Raw genomic sequence first — 7,971 nt, 5'->3', positions numbered from 1 at the left:
GTGTGTGTGTGTGTGTGTGTGTGTGTGTGTGTGTGTGTGTGTGTGTGTGTGTGTGTGTGTGTGTGTGCGTGCGCGCTCAAATAGGCGTATGATGAACCCCTATATAAATAAATAACTATTCATACGCTTGCATAAATTATAGACAAAATATTTGTGTTCATACACATTGTTTGACTGACCTTAAGACTCCAGACACAGAAAAGGAAATGGAGACAGATAGAAAGTGACAAAATACAAAATCTAGTGAGAGAGAGCGCCAAAAAGAAAAAAAAGAACTTTTAGAAAGTCTTAAACTGTTCACGTAAGGATTCTACCAGATTGACAATTAACAGACAAGCAAATACAATGACAAGAGAGAAGTATGTAGCTATACATATATCTGGGTTCTGATGGTCTGTCATATATACAATGTCTATCAACACATATATCCTATCTGTATTTTATGTATGCGTATAGAAAGATATATAGTGGTACATCATACGCCTATCTGTATATGCACACCTATTTATAAGCACAAAAGTTATCTAAATCTATGTATTTATGGGAAGCTTTTAACCACAAAACTCTAGCTTCCATTTCTTACATTTTATATTTTTTTCCGACGGTCATATTTTCCATGTATAAAAATATTTTCCCAAATAAAAGAGGATCTCATTTTTAAAACTCCAACAAAGCTATAAGGTGATACACAAGCACTCAGCTATGAGTGCTTTGTATCTCATAGCAGAAACAACTGTAAGCTAATGAAGTTCAATGCATAAGTACTTATTTCCTTGTCATTTATGCAATTTCTTATTACACTCTATACTCGATTAGCTCTTTTTTTCTGAAGCATGTATATATCGAGGTCTAACACCAGGTTATTAGTATCGCTATGCCTTAGTGAAATAATAAAACATATACATACATACATACATACATACATACATACATCTGTGTGTGTGAATATGTGTGTGTCTCAGTGACCCTGTGTGCGCACACGCGTAATTTATAAGTCCAGATAAACTGAAATGTTTTTAAATTTATCTTTCACTTCGCCTACTTTGCATTCAAGTATTATTATTATTATTATTATTATTATTATTATTATTATTATTATTATAGTCAAAAAATGCAATGAGCTTACTAGGGATCGATGGTTTTGACTAATCCCCTCTCCTCAAAATCAGAGACCATTTATAATCCCAGTCATAATCATCATCATAATCACCAACGCCATTAATATTACACTATTATCATCATTTTTATTGTTGTTGTTATAAATGTCATCCCCACACATTTATTGTTGCATTTATGATATTAGTCTACTTGAGAAAATATGGTTGCAAAAATTATAGTATTTAGATAATCATTTAATTAATGTTTTCTAACACAGGCTCAATACCGGAAATTTGGTGCGGAGGAGTTCGCCTATTACATCTATCTTCAATTCTTCACTGTTACTTTATTTTATGATCCTGGAAAGGATGAGAGGCACATTTGACATAGGCGGCTTTTGAACTCAAAACGTAAAGAGCCGGGACAAATTATACAAAAATGTAACATTTCTGCCAATTCAGCACCCTAAATAAACATTTAGTGCTTTTGTTTTTCTAAAATAAACAGACGACCTGAACTCGACGGGCAGGGAACAGTCGATCATATTTACCCTAGTACTTCATTGGTACTTTATCTTATCTAATCTGGAAGGAAAAATGGAAGAGGAAAATGCAAAGTTGACCCCAACGTAAAAAGTCGGCACATATAATACCTTAATAAGAACTAAATCAGTTAATGAAATAATAAACTTCAAGACCTGTAAATTTATCAAAACATGAAAAATTATTGTCTTAAGGAGTAAAACTAGTTAGACAAAATAGCCGAAACAAAATGTATCAAATGATGCTACGTGCATATCAATCCCAAAATTGGTATGTCAAAATAGATGTCTCAGATATGTTTTCCTTCTATGATAACCGGGTAAAGACTTTTCCTTATTTGATAAGTTCTAATAAGAAGTCAGTTTTTTAAAAATTAATTTCAGAACATCCTGTACTGTATCTAAGTTACTGAGTCCCTTTGTCTCCTATTTTAATGATATACATCTTACTAATTATTTATTTTCGTCTGTTGCAGGTAAGTAGCATTTTTGTAGAACACAAATATATATATATACTAACAATTGCAAGAGAATTTTAAGTGAGAATTTGAAATTCGCACCACTTCACTTTAGCCTGTAACAATTGCCGTTTGGAATAAGATATCAATTCCTCTGTTAGTAATGTATAAATATTCATTTATGACTCATGTCCTAATTATATTATGCTGGCATATGGATTGACTTTGGTGAGAGAGGAATAATATAAAAGCACAATGGACAAGGCCATTTTATAATTACTTCACGTATCATATTAACAACAATCCTATGTACGGCGAAACTACAATCTATAAAACATATCACCTAAGCACTAATGGTGGTCTGTAAATATACACTCCGAGTTTAGTCCAAGTTTTCATAGTCACATTGTTAACTGCAGCAAAATATCAGTACCATCTAACTTGATATATGTCTATATACTATCGTTCTAGATGTTTGCTCTGCATCGTGACCTTTGGCTCCATTGCTGCCACTTGCATCGAAGCAGTATTTATCAGGTCATCCGATAAGTTCTGTCCGAATTTTGAATAAAGAAAACAAGTGATCAAATGTTATATTTAATCGAAATTTAATCATCAATGTACGTTCCCTTATTATCTATGACTTCCTTCCATCTATTTACAAGCTTTTTAATCCCATCAATGTAAAACTCTTTTGGTTTCAAAGCGAAGAACTCTGAAATGTCAGTTTCGACCTCCTCCTGGCTTATGTCCCCCAAATGATTTTGTAAACTACGAAACAAATGGTAGTCTGTGTCAGTTACATGATATATACGAGTTCGAGTTACCGTCAAGGTAGACCTTCCAAAGTCATTGTCTTGCGGAGCTATCGGCGATAGCGTGATAGATGAGTCAAAGATAATAAGACGCGGAATACCTCCACAAAGTAATAGTGGCGACAAGAATACTACAGTGCCGACAATTACATAAAAGTGGACGAAGGTCCACATTATAACATATATATATATGTGTGTGTGTGTGTATGTGTGTGCGTGTGTATGTGTGTATGTGTGGGGGGGGATACCTTCATGGCATGGAGAAACGCTAATTCGGCATATTTACGTAACGTGCCTCGTATCATCCTCTCCGGATTGAGCAACTCTGTCGTAGACTTTGGGATTCGCGCCAGTTAGATTTATGTTGGTTGCTACGAACAAAGGGGGTGCAAATCTTGGTCGTTTATTTTTCCTTTCTTTTTTCCGTTTTTATTCACCATTTACCTTCTCGTTCCTCTTTCTTTGCATCAACCTTCTCGCTTTTTATTGCGCTCTTTCATAGACAAGCATCCTGGTTTACTACGACTGAATATAAAAACAAACATTAATGTGTGTGTGTGTGTGTGTGTGTGTGTGTGTGTTAGTGTGTGCGCGCGCGTCTCTGTGAGTGTGCATCTGTGTGTGTGTGCGTCTGTGTGCGCGCGCGCGTGTGTGTGTACAGGTCTCTGGAGAAGAAACCCCACTTAGGCAAGTGTTTCGGTCCTTAACATCTCACACTCTAAAGAGATCAGGTCGCATACAAGTCATAACTTCTGGATACCCTTCTGCTGATACAGTTTAGCCACCGGAGACTTGTGCCTTTAAACCGCTTGGAGACTTCATCTATTTGTAACTCCTTTCTGTTGACTCAGCTTTCAAGAAGCTTAAATAAACTGAAACCTCTCTAATCGAAATTCGAAGCGAAACTTCTCACAGTTAGACATTCATAGTGCAGCTCTCTCAGCTGTTGAGTTCTGTGCACATATTCCATTCAAAATAATTGACCTAAGTCGCGGATAAATATGATGGTTGACACACGCGTCATCCGTTTGATAGTAATTGCATCTACTTTGGTGATTGTTTGGTATTCAATGTTTAAATCATCTAAAACCAATATAGCTTGTGATAAAAGTGCCTTTGTCAGTGGGCAATACTTTTGTATCGATTTCAAAGTATACGAAAATAGTAATGATTAAGGCTCTAAGAGAAATTCAAATAAGAGAAATTCAAATAAAATATGACCCTAAATTATAAATAATTTGTTGAAATAAAGTTTCATTTTATTTTAATAATGGCTGAAACTTGATGTTAGATTGATACAATCTTGCCTGCACAACTTGTAACCTGAGCATGTAAGACTGGGCCAGAAGTTTGTCTCCTTCATAAACATGCATATATAGTTGTGCTCTATCATCTACTTAACCGGTTACTTAATTCTCTTCTGCGTTTGCCATGTCTGTGTCTCAGTGTCTGCGTCTCCGTTCTGAATTGCAGTTGTTGCAACCATTTTATTTCATTTTCGATAACAAGGTAGAAAAACTAACGCTCAAACATCACACCCTGTCACTGTTTCTCCTATACTTAACTAAGATATTGACAGTATGGTGAAAGGAATAAAAGCAATTATAAAGAACTGCTTTTAATATTTCATATCTTCTCTAATTAAATAATATGATTGTGGTGTAAGGAATCCTGTTCCCCTATATCAGACACAAAATTAGGTCTTAGCCCAGTTGTCGCAGTGAGCACTAATGTTACCCAAACCTCTCTCTTTTCAACATTTAATGATGTATGCGGTATGCCGTACCACATACTTCATATGTCATTATATAAATCACGCCACACTGCACTCTCCTTCTTTTTCATGCATACCATATCAACACGCAACCAGAGCACTACTTGTCAACACATTTTCTAAGGGAAAAAAAAATCTGAGAACATTCTGCAATATGCACACGATAACTCGGTCTCATTTACGTACAGAAATACTCACACACGTAGCTTCTCCATAAAATATAACCACGACATTCTTTAAAATACTCACGAGCAACACGCACTAACACCCACTATATTGTCTATAAATGTCAGATCTTAGTGAATCTAGTAACCACACAAATGAACTACACTCATTCTAAAGGTTTAATTTCTTTCCCAGTGCAAAAGGTCATATTAGTAAGCCGATCATTTTTTGAGACAGTTCACTCTCAAAACACACGTCTTTCTCTCTCTCTCTCTCTCTCTCTCTCTCTCTCTCTCTCTCTCTCTCTCTCTCCATATATATATATATATATATATATACAGAGTTGCTTCCCGGCAACCCCTTGATCAGCGACACACTCCAACCTATATTTCCACCGTTGATTTGTACGAACTCTACTTCTGTAGCTGTCATTGTTATACCTATTTCTGCTCCACTGAACCTGTTGACTATCAGCTACTTCCACCTGAATTCATCCATTTCACCGGTCGTTGCTACGTCTCAACTTATTGATATTAAACTAAGCCCTGTTTCCCATTAGTCAAACTTCAAATTATAACTAAATTATCCATCTATTGTAGAATACCTAACTGAAAATTAATTTTATAATCTTCTCTGTTACAATTAGTTCGTTGACTAAAAGAACATAAGTTTTGACTATTTGCCATCTAGAGTGTTGAAACAAGAACAAAATCACTTTGTTAATAAAGCCAAAGGAAGGACACGTCATGATAGGTTGTCAGCCAAATGGCTAGAATGGAATACGTGGCTTTGATGGCGTCATTATACAAATGCATGCTAACTTATCACAAGTAGATTTAATAAAGGGTTGTGAAATATCAACTGAGTGGTTAATATGAAGTAAAGTGGGGCCTCCAACAGTTTTGTATGATATTCTATTGCAAACACAATTATTTAAAAACTTACAGATAAATGCTTACGCATTATACAGACACACACACACACACACACACACACACACACACACACACACACACACACACACACACACACACACACACACACACACACACTCACACACACAAACACACAAACACACAAACACAAACACACAAACACACACACACACACACACACACACACACACACACACACACACAAAACTGGCACTCCTTCAGTTAAGACGACGAGTGTTCCAGTTGGTCCGATGAGCGGCACAGTCTGCTCGTGAAATCAACGTGCAAGTGGTTGAGCACTCTACAGTCACGTGCACCCTAACGTGCTTATTAGGGAGACTCAGCGTGACACAATGTTTCAAGGTTACCCACTTTGAATAACAGGTACAACCCATTTTTGCCAACTAGCGGAATCAGAGAAACTTGAAATGAAGTGTCTTGCGCAAGGACACAACGCACCACAGGGAATCGAAACACACGCACATACACGCGCGCACACGCGCGTACAGACCCCCTCACACACATACATATAGGACTGAAGAAAAATACCTTAGGCGAGCGCTAGGCCTCTAGATATGCCAAATCAAATGTGGCAATGTTTCGTTTGCGCAGGACCTCCTATACAAATCCGGCAAGGGGGAGCAAGACTGTTTCGGGTCCCAAGAGGGAACAAAAGATCTAAATCCAGAGACATGCAGATAGCCACCAAGCCTTTCTTGGCTCTCCAGGTCGTAAATCGATGTACCGACTGACACCCAAATGTAATAAGCACTACATATACACAATATTTTAAGTTGAAAAGCCTTCAGTTAATTGAAATTATGTTAGGAGGAAAAAATCTCTGTGAATATTTTAAAAATATATAAATCAACCATGGGAAATACCTGTTGGTTGGTCTTGAAGCTTAAATACAGCTCAAGCAGGTGTGGCTGTGTGGTTGAAAAATTTCCCAACCATATAGTCTTGGATCCAGTCTCATTGGGCGGTACCTGGAACAAGTGTCTCCTAATATAGTCCCCGGCAGATTAAAGCCTTGTGAGTGGGTTTGGTTGACGGAAAATGAAAGACGCCTGTCATGTGTATATATATATATATATATATATATATATATATATATATATATACACATATCTACGTGTGTATGTGTGTGTGTGTGTGCGCGGGCTTCTTTGTGTTTGTCCCCACCACCGCTTGACAGCCGGTGTTGGTTTATTTACGTCTGGCAAAAGAGACTGATAAGATAAATACCAGACTTAGCAAAATAAAATGACTGAAATAAATAAAAGATAAAAGACAGTTACTCGAATGTTTTCAGTTAATCGAAGTCACGATATTACAAATATGATACCACATGTATATATTTATGTTTTCTGGAATTAACTTTTATATTATTTTCATGCTTTCGTAGAAGAAAAGAATACGAGTAAGAAACTTGATATTCGTTCGGAATAGGTTTAGAAAAAAAAAGACAAGCATAATGGAAATGCGTCAGATTGAAATGTTTCAGAATGGGTTATTATCATTGGTGGAATTCGGTAAATAAAAGTATCTCTTTACGAAGAGATTTATCCAAAGCTGTCCATTTAAATGTGTCATTATTCAACACTTACAACTTGAGAAGCAGAAATATGTGATATGTATACGCACCCGCCATTTACAATAATTTTTCTCTTTTTCTTACCCTCATTCCTTCATTCTCTTAGTTTTCTGTCACTTCCCCGCTTCTCTCTCTCACTTTCTCTTCCCCCACTCCCCCTTTCCTCCTTCTTTCACCCATTCTTTTCACCTCTTTCCTCTCTCGTCATGTCACACAACTACTAAGACTTTTCTTGAGTCTGTTTTCGCTATCTTCTAATACTTTATCATTCACTGTTTTCTCATTCTTCCTCCTCCTCCTTCCACTTGCTTTGCCAGCCTCCTACGATCCTTTCTATCGCTTTCTTTCTCAGTGTCTCTACGTGCGATGCTAATTCTCTCTCTCTCTCCCTTTTTCCTCTTTCTCTCACTCTCCCCCCCCCCTCTCTCTCACTCTCTCTCCCTCTAAATTGTCTTATCACTGTGGTTTTTCTGCATGAACGACGAAAAATATATAAAGAAAAAGAAATGAAAATGAGACAGAAAGAGTGAAGCAGGACACATGCACACACATACACACACGTATTCATACACACGCACGCACGCGCGC

Source organism: Octopus bimaculoides, chromosome 2, assembly GCF_001194135.2.
Source record: "Octopus bimaculoides isolate UCB-OBI-ISO-001 chromosome 2, ASM119413v2, whole genome shotgun sequence".
Classification (NCBI taxonomy): domain Eukaryota; kingdom Metazoa; phylum Mollusca; class Cephalopoda; order Octopoda; family Octopodidae; genus Octopus; species Octopus bimaculoides.
Note: the sequence above shows the minus strand (reverse complement) of the source record.